Source organism: Pleurodeles waltl, chromosome 7, assembly GCF_031143425.1.
Source record: "Pleurodeles waltl isolate 20211129_DDA chromosome 7, aPleWal1.hap1.20221129, whole genome shotgun sequence".
Lineage (NCBI taxonomy): Eukaryota > Metazoa > Chordata > Amphibia > Caudata > Salamandridae > Pleurodeles > Pleurodeles waltl.
This window is the reverse complement of record NC_090446.1, coordinates 131,217,343-131,232,111: the sequence shown is the minus strand read 5'-3', so window position 1 is coordinate 131,232,111 and position 14,769 is coordinate 131,217,343. Positions and strand designations below refer to the sequence as shown.

At 42.9% G+C, this 14,769-nt stretch overlaps 1 protein-coding gene across 4 annotated transcripts in view; it reads right to left on the bottom strand.

The window, feature by feature from the left end:
• The window catches only part of CSNK2A1 (casein kinase 2 alpha 1), a 99,761-nt gene extending 87,844 nt beyond the window's left edge, over positions 1-11,917 (bottom strand). For 2 of the 4 annotated variants that reach the window (XM_069243314.1, XM_069243317.1), the window contains exon 1: positions 11,166-11,277. The gene's annotated coding sequence lies outside the window, so the exon portion shown is untranslated. Of the gene's footprint in view, positions 1-11,007; positions 11,278-11,831 lie in introns of those variants that run through there. The other 2 variants (XM_069243316.1, XM_069243315.1) reach the window with 2 other exon arrangements.
• Between the last annotated feature and the right edge of the window lie 2,852 nt (positions 11,918-14,769).

Here is a 14,769-nt window from a genome sequence, read left to right as displayed (position 1 = left end):
AGCCTGCGAGCAGGAGATCACAGGCACTCTGGCTAGAGAAATCCCACTGACCAAGTTAAAATCTCATTGTAAACAGCCCACTCCTTGGAACAATGATTCTTAGAACGTAGCAAAACTAGCCTGTAAGAAACTTCAGCTGAAATAGCAAAGTCACTACAATGAAACTGATAAGATGCCTAAAAGCTGCACTCCGCAGCTACAAAAATGAGGTTGCCAAATCTGAGTATTATGCCAATTCCATTCTCACTGCTGCAAATGGTCCCAATTGGGTCTTTGGCATCTTAAGAGACCTATCAAACACGCCTTGTACCAAACAGGAAATAACTCCCCCACAAGAGCTATGAGACAATCTTTCTGACTTCTTCAATGAGAAGATCAATTATATTCTAGATGACATTGGATGCCCCCAGCCTGTCACCTCCCGAACACGCTACCCTGTACTCCTCAGGGGAGGAATTTTCAAATAGGGATTGGAAGGCTGGGTAAAACCCGATCGACACTCAACGTAGTTGTTGGAACATCTTTGAACTTATCACAGAAAAATGTTTACACATGCCCGTGGGATCAATCCCACCAGGCTCCCCACTCAAGCCTCTGAGGGAGTGGAAAGAGATGAAAGAGGAACTCATTCCTCCCACTCTACTGCTCTGTAACCTATCACTGGGTAGTGATGTTGTATTTTATTTTTTATTTCAAGATTTGGAACTCCAAAGCGGTCCACATGCACACGAATCAACAAAAGCAATACATTAACTAAAAATATACTCAATAAAGGATATAAAACAAGGTTATCTTTCAAATACAATCATATCTCTACCCATCACTTTTGTCTTAGAATACAGTTCATTATTTACATATATATAACGACAGTCGCAAAGAAAAAAAAAACTTCTGTATGATCGCTTTAGTTCGCCACCCCTCTAGCCAATTACACAAATATGATCCTATGCAAAGCGTTGATATATAAAAGATAGGTTATTGCCCAGCAGCTTTATACAAAATAACAATTCCACACCAATCTACTGTGTTGCATTAATCCTAAAATAAGAGTGCATTAATCCTACGATAATAGCTTCTGGGAGGTGCCTGCACATCACGTCCCTGCTGACTCATTTCGCATTTTATATTCCTATGAAGTGAAATATGCTTAAACATAGTTTATTAGGAAAGTACATTCCGTTGCATCCACCAATGGATAATAAAATCAATAAAGGTAATAAAGAAAAAAAAAAAACTTAAAGAACTTAAAAGTCCTAAAAACAGAATATTTCATTTGGTAGCTTGTACATATATTTCAAAACCTCTCCTACTGAACGCATATTAAAATTCAAGAAAAGCGGTTTCAGTCATCTTTTCCTTAATTTAACAAAGGAGGGACAAACAAATAGCATATGCTTAAAATTCTGTACCCCCAACTGACAGATCAAAGATGTTTAAGGATTCATCCCACTTGGAAGTTAATTCTTTTAGAGGGAATCTATCTAATCTCAACAAGATGAAAAAGCACTGTACTCCATGTGGTAAATTCAAAGATAAATATGGTTGGTGATAATTAAAAATCACAGAATTGGTTAAAGGCCTAAGCCTCCTCTTTTAGCGACAAGACTCATTATCCAACAGGAAACTTTTACCCCTTATAGCATCTTTTAGGTTCTTTTTAAATAACAAGGCAAGGGAGATCAGTTACACTCCAGGTCTCTTGGATACAGATTAGATCCGCCTGAAGGGAGCAGATGTAATCTAATTTTCCCATATGGTTCTCTATTCCTGCTGCATTCCAAGAAATTCCACATGACCTTTATGGTTAAATCTTCAACAAGCTTCACCACTCTTTCTCCATGGAAAAGAGAGACCGTAATATTTTCCAAGGAGGAAGCGCAAGGATCTCACCCATGAAGGAGATTACTTCCGTTTGCACATGAACAGTGGGGGACTGCAGTCTAATCAAATGGAAGTCCTTTCCCCTCACTGGAACCACATCTATGCCTCTACACTGCAATTGTTCACAGTTAACTAAAATCAAATTTACAATCGTTTTGGAATAAAACCAGGCTTTTGTCTTTACTGATCTAAGACCTTGCATTAGGAACATGCAGGAGATATCACTACTTTCAGTTAATTTTAACTTGGGTATATCTCTAAAGCAAGAAATTAAAAGAATGGTTCAGAATTAAGTTCAAATCCAATAAAACAGAAAACTCAAGACAAAGTCGTCTCAGAATGCTGGGAGATGTTCTCCTTCTCACAACTGTGACAGAACTTAAGTTCCAAGTCACTGGGTTTGATTTCGCATTGCAAAACGGATTAGCACATGGATTTAGGGAAGACAAAACCCTCTTTACGATAGGTGAGTTATCCGGATTATCCAGTGAGGGACCCCACAGGGGTGCTATATGGAGTTCTTTCCTAGGCGGGGAAGATCCTACATCTTCAAAGTCTTTAAACCTAGCCTTCCTTGGACCTTTTCATGATCTTCTTTGGGAAAGGGAGTTCCTGCAGGTACCAGGTCATCAAACTTTACTTTTCTTGTTTTTTTTTTTTTGTTAGAAATTCGCCGTTTACCCTTTCTTCACAACTTTTTCCCTTTTATTGACTTTTCCATATTCCTTTCGTTGTCTACTTGCTTAATAGTTACCTTCCCATTGTGCTCAACAATCACAGAATTAGAGTGTATGTTAGAATGGGGTCGAAAAATAAGGTAATGGACCTCTGAGGATGTCGACTTTTCCTCCTAGTTTGCAGGAACAAAAATATTCAACTGAGGAAGTGGAGTTGAAAATAGATTTTCCATAGAATAGTCAACACTTTCTGGTTGATGGGTTTCCTCGCAATTCAAAGGTTTAAGGAACGCTTGTGGTTTACCTGCCTGGGTTCCCTTATTTATATGATCTGGGTATTTGATTAAGTTCACATGCAAACATGTATCCAAGGCACACAATGATGTACTAGAACCACAGCACCCCAAATTTTTTGAGAACTTCCTTTGTGGGCATCAAGACTTTCTCATCCAGGATTGGTCCATCCTTCTTTTGGTCTGACTGGCCAAAAGAAGGCCAGTCCTGGCTTTCAATACAACCAAGAGAATGGGAAAAAAGCGGTATTACCCCCTCTATTAAAAAAAGTCCCAAACCGACCCTTATGTACAGAGTAATTACAGGTTGATATCTCTTCTTTCCCTCCCAGTGAAGGTACTGAAGCGATATGCGAGTGGGAAGATGGCCCAATAACTGGAGAACCACTTTCTCCTGGAATATGAACAATTTGGGTTTAGGCCAGGGCATGGCACCGAATCAGCTTTACTTGTTGCCATGTAGGAGATACTGATGAGGGTCAATAATGGACAGCTGACCGTCTTAGTCATGCTTGACATATCGACAACCTTTGACAATGTAAGTCATTAGATCATTTTAACCAGATTAGCCTCAATTGGAGGGAAGCACACAGTACTGAAGTGGCTGGAAGCACTGCCACCTGATTGCTCAGAATTCAAAAATATGGGCCAGAGAGCTCCCCAGGCATCAGAGCTCAGTCCTATATCATTCATTGTTTATATGAGTCCACTGATCTCTGATAGAGGTGTTTGGGGGCAAACTTTGCAAGTATGCAGATAACCAGGTGATCCTGTCTATCAAGGGCAGTCAACAAGATGATGTAGAGGATTTTCAGAAATGAATGGTAGACACTTAACTGGATGAAATCAAACTACCTGAAGAAACGGGGTCAAAACCGATATTTTTTTGGGCTGCTCCACCACAAACATTTATATGGCTGGAACTTCCCCCTAATTTTAGACCTCGCTATACAAAAGAGGAGTTTAGCCCATCTGGTGCCGTCCGCAATCTTGGGGTCATTTTTGAGGAAAAGTTATCCTATCCTTGGAGAACCATGTTTCAAAAGTGGCTGGCACTGGCCTTACATTATTACGGGGTCTCAGGAAAGTGCTCGCCCTTGCTAGAACACTCGTAGTCTTCTACTCAGACTAAACTACTGTAATACCCTGCTACTGGGAGTATTTGATTAACAGACTGTACAGGGTCCAGATGGCAGCTGCTAAACATGCTCTTAAAAGACCCCATAGATCCTCTGCTTACAGTGTTGAGAGAATTGCACTGACTGCCAATCAGGCACAGGATCACGTTCAAAGCCAGGTGCACAAGGATCTACATTGCTAAGTTCCAGTGCAGTTGCAACGTATGATTAAAGCACATACCCCAGGGGGACCCCTCCACTGGAGCGGAGCACATCCGGTTTGCATGAATAAGTTCCATAAGAAACGACAGGTGGGGTTGCCCTTTCACAGTCCAAGCTGCCCTGCTGTGGAACAAGCTACCTTCCTCTCTCAGATCATCCACGGATCTGCTGAACTTCAGAAAGGCCTTAAAGACATGGCTTCTTCCTAAATAATTGTCCACGACAGTGCCTGCTTTAAGGCCCAGCAACACTATTTGCGCCAGGATACCAGCATGGTGACAGTTTGCACTTTACAAATGCCAATACAATAGATAGCCTAATGGCAGAGATTCTAGGTAGAACGGACATCCATTTAATAATACCAGCCCTGTCTCAATAGTTCTATTTGTTGATTTACACAGGGCATCAATAGCATGACATTAACCATCTATGGTAATAATTTTGGCGTCTGGACAGTTTGTGTCAATTCTCAGCATGCGCTGGTATCCACAGCAAGGTTATATCCACCCCTACTAAATGATAGTGGAAATCCTTAATAGAAGGTTTGCACCCTGACACACGATGATGCAGACATTTAAAGGCAGAACGTGAGTATTCTATACAACTAACCTACTATCAATTGTGTGCCAAAAGTTTCTTAATTTTTTCTTTTTCTTTTAGACTTTAATTTCATGACAATTACATGTTTCTCTTTGGGGTTTTAAGCTTGTGTTTGATGCCAACATGTATATATTTGCAGAAACTGACCAGCTGCTCTGTGTGGACCAAATAATTGCATTTCCAAAATATAATAATGAAATTTAATTGTATTAACGACATGCCTGTGAAAGAAAAAGCAAAGTAGAAGAGTCCTGCTGGCAGATAAGCACAAACATGTGGGAAAATGAAGTTTCAAACTAATCACCCAAAATCAGTTTGTTATTCATCAGGGTCTGTAGTTCTTGATACCAAAAAACAGCATAAACAGTGATGACGTGGACATAGTTATAACCCTTACCAATATCCAGCACACCCAAGCCAGGTTTCTGTTTGCGATGTATTGAGTCACCTATAATTATTTTGCACTGTGCAGTATTTTATTCAAAGCAGGTCATCACCAGTTTAATTTCCCCCATACACAGCAACTCAGTGAGAGCTGCATTTTAAGAATCCTTTAATTTCCAAGATGCTTCCAAAATACTACTTTTGGCCCACAACATTAGCAAAATTGCCCTAACTTTTGATGTGAGCTCAGACGCATCAATTGTTACATACCAAGATAACAATAAATCCTGCTTGGCTACATTGACGATGTGGCCACTGTTCTGCTTTGCTTGAGAGACACCTATATCTGCCTGGACAGCACCCACCCAAAATTCTTGTTCTGGCGCTTCAATACTGCTAAATCTGTTAACCAATGAAAACCACAATTAAAGCCACTAAAAGAAATAAGAGACTACTATTATATGCCACAATACCAAAAGCTCTAATCACACACAACGCTGTTCTGAATACTCTCAGAATGGGGTTGCACAATAATGGTCTCTTAAATTACTAGAAGGAGAATTTCTCAAAATAAAATTCACTAACCCTACCTCACAAAAGCAGGGGTCCCCGAAGGGTCAATCAACTCACCTTTGCTTTTCAACATCTACATGATATCTTTACCAGAACTGATCAATGATTTCCATCTCACATGCTACAACTATGCAGATGACACACAAATACTACTTAAATTAGAATTCCCCAAAAACATTTAAAACTCACAAATCTTCAGTTGCCTCAGAGCTGTTGATCAGTGGATGACCTGGAGCCATTTCAAACTCAATACCTCCAAAACAGAAATACTCATATGTGGTGACTGGAAAAATTATGACCCTCTGTGCGTCTGGCCTGACGATCTCGGACCACCTCCTCAATTATCCAAGGAAGTTAAAAACCTAGGAATCACCATGGATTCCAAGTTAACTATGAATGCCCAAGTAGACAAATTAGCACGCACAAGCTTCATCACCTTAAAGACTTTACAACGCATCTTCCCCCACCTCGGATTTCCACACAAGGTGCAAGCTACAATCTTGCTTGTACTATCCAAACTGGATTATGCCAATAGCCTCTATCATGGATCATCTCTATCTGTTATGAAAAAACTACAACGTATCCAGAACTCCGCAGCCAGGCTACTATTACATATAAAGCCGCAAGCCCACATCTCCCCTGCCTTGAGAGCACTACACTGGTTACCCGTTGCCAGAAGATGCACTTTCAAGCTGCTTTGTATCACCCACAAAGCTACACATGGAACAGGACCGCTTTTTAGCAGAATGAAAATTACCAAGTACATCCAACAAAGAACCCTCCGCTCAAGATTGGCACCCCGCCTTAGAACACCACCATACAAGAAAAATACTATAGGTGGTACATCCTTCTCCGTCCAAGCAGCCAAACTATGGAATTCATTACCCCCAACTATAAGAGCCACAGATAACTTTCTTGTCTTCAGAAAACTAATCAAGAGTTGGCTCTTTCCTTCATAACCACCTTATTCAAACAACTATGAACTGCACATGCCTATGTTGATAAATATTTTTTCAGATTATATGTATATTTCTATTTATTTATAGTTTCTTTAGAAAATATGTATTGCTACTATGTCATAACAATAAAATACACACACACTCTTTAAACCCGTTTGACTAAGTATTTTTACCCATGGTTCTAATTATGTATTATATATATATATATATATATATGTGTTGTTTCTGTGCTTGGCATGTTCGAGGATCATTGCATGGCTCCTGGGTGGGTTGTTATACTAGATATCTATGAATTCCTGCTCTCATCTTATCACACGTATCTACTCATCACTCTTATGTCATGTCTCTATCAAACTATCCTCCATTCTCACTCTGACTCATCCCAAATCCCTTCTACCACTCATCTTCTAAATATCTCTGCCTAAGCTCTTCCCTCCGCTTCCACATCTAACTCACCAAACCTCACCCTACTACTGTGACCTCCCACACAACCCTACTAAATTCTCCTGCATTTATCTCACCCTGCTACTATGCTCTCCCTAACCCTTCCACATACTCTTCCCCCTCTGCCCCCCTTTACTCATCCCAAGCCTTTGGGTTGAGTAAATGAAGGATATACTCCCAATTAACACTTCTGGATTTCTTTCCTCCTCCACCCCTCCATTACTCCAGTCTAACAAACTCTCATATCCGCGGCTCAAATTAACTCATAATAATACTACAACTGTACTCATTATTTAACAATACTAATCCATCACTAATTCTTGTTGGGTTCCAGAGTAGCGTGCTACTCATCGAAAAGCGTTTCGCCGCCTCGGCAGGGGTAGTAAGCGCTATATAAATACGATTACAATACAATACATGTATAGGAAGTAAGTCCTCACAGGCCCACAGGATGGCATGCTTCATCAGTCTTCCTCCTTGCATCTGCTAGGATAGTTACCAATATTGTTCACAACCCTCATGAATAAGGAAGGTCTTAGTGTCTGTCACAAGTGGATGTGCAAATACTGCCTGGAGTTGGTCCTCAACTGATGAAAACAGCGGAGAAAAACGTGGAAAGTACATCTACCTGCTGATGCACTAAAAGGTTTAACGATGTCCCCAGTATGTAGGGTTACGAAGACGGGAATGTTTTGATCCTGTGGATAGAGCGACTTTTTTCAGTCAGTACTTTTAGCCCAAATAAGCATTAGGTGGCCTTTCATCAGAACTTAAACCGACTCCGCACAAAGCGCTTCATTCAGGGAATAAAAATTAGTATACAAAACCATCTAACTCCTTAAGTGGGTTAGCAATACACCATCTTGCGGAAACCTATGATAGCATACTAATGCCCCTGGACTTGGAGGCCAGATGGCATACTTGATCTAAATTATTTCACCACCACTACCGCCATACGTGACAACCTTGCAAGTGGAGACCAATGAGGAGTAGTCCTATAATGAAGCAAGTCAGCCTCAGGATAGATGAAGGCTCAAATTCTATAAATATGAATGCTTTTAAGCAATTTTTTCTATAGGAATTCGAGAGAAAGTTGAAGACCATTCTAGGTACAGCTACCGAGTACCAACTTGACTGAGTTGTGATGTTCTTCTCCGAGATTTTCTTCTCCATTGTTATTTGATACTCCCAGAATAAGACAACCTTGCATCTAAATTATTCGAAACATTTCCAGACGCTCCAAAACAAGAATCACTATGTACTTATATTCCTCAAAGAATTGGAGCACAAATCAAACCCCAAACTTCCAGACATTCGCATTATAATTCTAAACCAGTTGGTTAATAACACGTTACCAGCACCCAAAGACTACATGCTACAAAAGTGTAGGAAATCAATATCTGATCGTCTTCTGGGGAGCTTAAATGTTTTGTAAAAAAAAAAATAGTAGATTATTTCAACTTCCACCCATCCAAAATATGATAAAACATAAAAATAATTCAAGGCAATGTTCAGGAGCAGCAGGTGACAGCAGCCTGCTAAAGCTTCAGTTTCTCTCTAATTTATATTAGATACTGCTGCGGTCCAAATTACTTATTGGTGTCTTCCTTTACAATAATCCAAGATACCTCAATGCTACCAATCTGTGTTATTTCAAACATTACTGCACTATTCATTTACCACCAAAGCAGATATCACACCCACTTACACAAGACTAATGCAGAAAATTAACAATGATATAAATGATGGGTAGTCAAGGACAAACCAGAAACCATCTCCAGTAAACTTAAGTCGCAGGTCTCCTTCAAAGACTAAGCTCACTGCTAACTCTTAACCTCTTCATGTATATCTAAAGTACCACTATTAACACCTCAAAAGCTGCTTTCCACGTACTCCAAGATAGCGGGCATGTGACATTTCACCAGAAATGCACACAACATTACTCAATTGTGTGCGTCCTCCCCAATTATTCTAATTATTGTGATGCTCACATGCACTCAAGGGGTCTAAATGCCATTAGGAGTTTTTTGTTACAGGGAAAGGTCTGTGAAATCATAAGGAATTTAATGCAACCACCATCAACCTGTGTGAGTATGTGGAAAGTGTGTATGCACAAATCGTAACGATAAACGCTTGCTACTAAATTTGCAGTTCCCAGTACCCAGCGGGGTGTCTCAGTGAGTTAAATGTTTCCTTTTGACACCTGGGTGTTCTGGAAGTCACAGGCTTAAATCTTTGTAAGGCAAACCCTGCCTGACATCCTTCAATGGTCGAGAGTGGAAAGACCTGTTACAGCCTTTAGGCCATCAATAACTGTGGAAATTAGTGTTACATAATTATGTTATAATACGACGTAATGCTTCCTTTCCTAAGCATATCTTCAATGCTGCAATCCTATCCCTATTGTACTGGATAACTTATGGTGTGATATCTCCACTAAAAAACAGCCCCGTCATATCACGACATCCAGCGTACCCACGAACAACATCACTTAACACCTCTATGCCCTCAGCAACGCTCGTGTTACTAACGGCGAAACTCTTAATGAAAAGTTTAATTGGGTGCAAATGCTCAGCAAATCTGTATCCATTTCCTCAGTACTGTGGACAAAGTCCTGATGTTTGACAAGTTATATCCAACTCAAGTCCACTTATCACTCACATGCACCATAAAAAGGCCTGGCTGGATTATTTTCAGGCCTTGTACATAACCACGTGTATCTAGATTATAGTGCATTACCTTAGCCTTGGAGCGATCATGCCGGATCCGATATGCCAATATTAATTTAAACCTTGTAGTGATGGGAGTCATAAAGCAAAACAGTGGGAACCGCCACGCAAGAACTGCTGGGCTGATCAAACACCGACCAAAATTGGCTGTTAGCCCATCATTCTAAGACATGCTTCGCCGGGCAGGCCTTTTTATCTTAATGTTAAAGCTTTCTGGAAAATGTACAACCTACCCATTGCTGTACCCTCGCCCATTCTGTGTATTGGGATGGTTGTCTGCATATCAAAAGCTGTTGCCAACTTCTTATTAATTGACACACTGCAAGAGTAGTCACACCAACAGCTTCACTCATTACTTTACATTAAATATGCCGAGGTGCCTAAACCTCCCACAGATGCACTAATTATTATATGCACTTGGACACTTTTAGAACCATCAGGGCAACAATGTAGGTGTGGTTTAGAAATAAGGTTATGCACTGTGGCCCCTCTAACAGCTAAAGCTGTGGCTAACGGACCCCTTCTTTTAAACATTGCTAGATGCCTCAATTGCAGTCCTTCCTTTTTTGCAACAGGAGAGGGGGGGCTTGGCCTTACCGCAAATATGAGTTTGGTCACATCAGCCTCTCAGTATATTGCACCACTAGAATGGATACATATGTAAAAGCTGGCAGTCTTAAGTGTTATGCATTGATGGAACACCCACATACCACGAAAAATAAAGATTAAACATTCTAAATATTGACAGGTTGCCTATTAACCACAAAGGCGGCCACCTCTCTACAATTATTATTAATTGCTCATAAGACTGTACAGACATGAACATGCACACACCATTAATCTATATGAGATGCATATACCAAAGAGCTGTAGCCACAAGCTGTCAGGCACTTAACCGTAACTATTGCAGTGTTGGATACAGAGCACAAATCAATATTTAATCACTCGCCCTGCTATTCCCAATAGTGCTGGTGAGCCCATACACAGGAGAACTAGAACCCCGTTACTTCACGTATTGGGAACGTTCAGCAGACTCACTCTTCCATTCAAAGGTGCCCCTCTCGGGAATTATTACGCTACTTGTACTTAACTGAATAACCCCACCAGCTCCCACCCCCTCCTTTTACCTCCTCGCATGACAGGCGCCAGTGCCCCTCGCTATTCCATTCCGAAGCGTTGGTAGAACCCAACATTCACCCCATCCATTACTCCCTTTGGCGAAGCTCTCTTCCACCTCCAACCCAGTGAACCCCACAACCTATAGACAAATGTCCAACCCCATTACCTGCCGCCTCTCCCCCGCCCCGCGGCCTCCGCTTCCTGCCGGGCTCACACAGACAATATGGCGGAGCCACACACCGCTCAGCCGACAGCCGCAAGGACCACATCGAGGCTGGACGGAAGCGGAAGTGTTCTCGCCCGCCATTTTTCCCACGTCGAGCGCCAATCGCGCCATCTTGTGGTTGGATGAAGGCGGGGGAAGGAAAATATTCGCGTTTAAGGATGAGTCGCAGGTCAACTTGTGTTGCGGGAAATAGTTCGCAGGCAGTAGGAGCAGGCACAATAGTGGACCGGGCACCAGTAGAGAGAGAATATGCAGACTCTGAAGCCTGACTTCGTCTATTGACCTTGCCAGCCAGCAAGAGAAAGTAAAAGAGGACAGGACTGAACCAAACGTTTTTTCTGTACCTGTTGATAGTGATGCCACAGCGAGTGGCAACATAATTTCACCAAATGAAACAACTAAAATGCTACACCGTTGCGGAGTGCGTTTATACCCTATTGTACGTGCATTGTCCTAGTTTTAATAAAACATTATTACAATTTGGGTATATTCAAAACGTGGATATGTTGTACACGCTTCGTAAATCATCTATGCCCATCTACCGAATGCTCGTTATTTTGCTAAGAAAAACGATGCTGTTTGATGATTCATTTTCTGTTGCCTTACCTTTGCCTGTCTAACCGCTATACTTCAACATGGCAGCCGCGTATACATTCGGAACGGAGTGGTTTCAACCAACACTGACAGTCACGCCCCCGAGTTCGTTTACCCTATTCCTCCTTCCTGAAGGCTGGGAGCCTGACGTGTGAGCGGAACTGAAGCACGCCGTACCTGTCAACTGATCCCTGGAGGATAACGGGAGTGGTAGTCCCACAGTCCTTGAAAGTGGATACCCTGGATCCGCGGCTTTATAATACTACTTATTTTAAAACGTTTTACTTGAGTATTTTGTAATTGGGCAAACTTCTTACACAGTAAAAATTTTTACTTTCCGCAGAGCTCTTAATAGTGCTTGCTAGCCAAGTTTTGGAGACAACATTGATTTTCAGTAGCAAGCTTGCTGTCTTTCAGCTCCAGGTTATTCCCCTGACCCGAACAAAATTATAAATAAAATAGCTTTCCATCGCGGGGAGGTTTAGGTGTCGCCCTTTAGATAGCATCCGCGCTGTCTGTTGCAAAATAATACATCTTCTAGCTAACACTTCAAGAATTTTCAATTCTAGTTAGGACATGGAGGCGGGGATTATGCTTCTCCTTCTTTGATGTTTATTACATACACACCCACAGCAGACAATGAAAATTAAACTTTGTATAGAACTACATTTTCCATGACATTTAGTATGATGTCACATCTTCTGCACTAATCACAGCGCATAACTGTGTATATAAACTTGGTGCCAAAACTCGTACTCTTTGTTTGCCCATCGGGTGAGCAACTTCAGCATTCGTGTTGAATCAATCCTTCGTAGTAACCACTGTAAAACCCAGGCGAGCAAACTCAGAACCTGAATTCTATGTCAGGACCGGAGGTGAGGATTATGCATGTCTTTCCTCACTCTTTATTCAACAGCCAGTTCAAAGTTCAACATAAACACAAACTACAACTCCCATGAAGCCATCTCCATGGCAACCAACATCCAATCAATCCTTCTCCAACAGTCCGTATATATATATCCTGTGATTCCCCCTGTCCTTCCTCTTTCTTCACTGCTCGCTGTCAGTTAAGTCTTTTGCCAAACTTACTGCCTTTGCACTGTTTATTATACTGGTGAAACGCTTCTGCAGCCTTTGCATTTCTAGCCTTGCAGTCACCGCATGCGGAAGGCTTTTTTTTAGCCTGAGCGCAGATTTGCATTGCTGTGACTCGGGTCCACCAGAGGGTGCTCTTCCGCCCTTCTCTGGCAATCTGCAGCACTTTTTCTCGGCAATTCGAGTCACGCTGGCGCTCGTTCGCTATTGGGATATCGCGATAGGGGTTTTGAGCTTGAGGCTCATTTTTTAACCCCTTCAATCCCCGTGAGACACTGCGTTTGCGGAAAGGTAGGCTCCGGGCTTGGGAGCATAGCGCCACGTGGGAAAGCGTGCGCTGAAGCCGCTGGGTTTCGCTTAAGACAGGAACGAGGGGGGGGCTAACCCTAATATTGTTACAGGGTGTTTTTCCTGTCTATTGTCTGCCCGCCATGTCCCCTCTAGATGCAGTCCATGCAGGACAACGATTTCTTCCCCCAACCTGTTCCCGGGGGAGGGCCCTTTTTCAGAGCATTCTGCCTCCTGAGGTGGATGTGTTACTCTCACAGGCCATTGCCAAGGCCCTGGCTCCCCTAAAGGAAAGTGTGGCAACATTATCAGAACAAGTTTCCAAGGGGACAGGTATGTTTGGGGGGACGGGAGCAGACTCAAAGACATACCGAATGTCACAGCTCCCAAGAAATTGCGCAAGCGCAACGCAGGGCACCTGGAGGGTTTCGACCGTCTTACCGAAGCCTTCCATAAGAGTGTGCACGCGCTCAAGCGACCACCCTTCCGGGAGGGACTTTTGTCCGGAGAGACTGGTGAAGCGGCTCACCACTTATGGGGCCCGGATGTGGGCTCACCCAAGCGGGTTGAGGCAGACACAGAGGGGGATTCCTCCGACGAGGTGAAGGAGTCTGGTCGGCCATGGCGTCCTGTTCCCACCACGCCAGAGCCGCAGGAGGCAGAGGATTCCAGTTCAGATATGTTTGATCCCGAGGGTATCTACCATCCGAGATCCTCGGAATGGCGACCGGAACAGAGGGTTGCTGAGTATGTTGCCAGTAAGATACAGCAACCTCTTGATAAGGAGTTTCGGGCCCGCCTGAAAGCCAAATGCACTCACCCTACACTACCAGGCAAAGTAGCGGCAACTCCGGAGTTAGATCTGAAGATGTGTACCTTCTTCGCGAAGTACACGAAAGATAAGAAAAAGGGCATCGACCGGTCCTGGAGAGCATGCCAGGACAAATTGTTAGATGTGTTAGGACCCCAAACTCAGATTATTCAATTGGCAGAGAACGCAAGGCATACAGATACCCCACTGCTGATGGACATCTTGGCGGGGTGGGCACAGAGGGCGGTTTGCCCCCTAGGCAATGGCAACTGCGCTATCTCGGCAGAGAGGCGCAGTTCTCTTCTTATTAAGATATATCCCAAACTGGGGGAGCTCTGGTTCGGAGGAAGGGGCGGTTGCCCAGGGCAACCTGTTTGGCGACCCGTTCGTTAAGGAACTGGGCAAGTTTGTGGACACTTTTTCTGCGCTTAATAAGGCACATACCTCCATTAAAAGAAATTTTTTAGGGAAGGTTTTTGGTGAGGCCAGAATAGGCAGGGGTTGCTCCTCCGGCCGTCTCTATCAACAATGCCCCAGTACCTACGCCAACAGGAACAACTGATGGCAAGACGGCTGCCAATGTGCCTTCTTCCCCAACCGGGGTAAAGGAAAAAACAGAGCAGGCAGAGGCACCCGTGGGGGAGCAAACTCTCCAGGAGGCCCCAATGGTAAGAATGACCCTTTCTTCCCCTCAAATCCTCAGAGAGAGACTGCATTTGTTCTCGCATGCGTGGGCACAGTTAACCTCAGATGCCC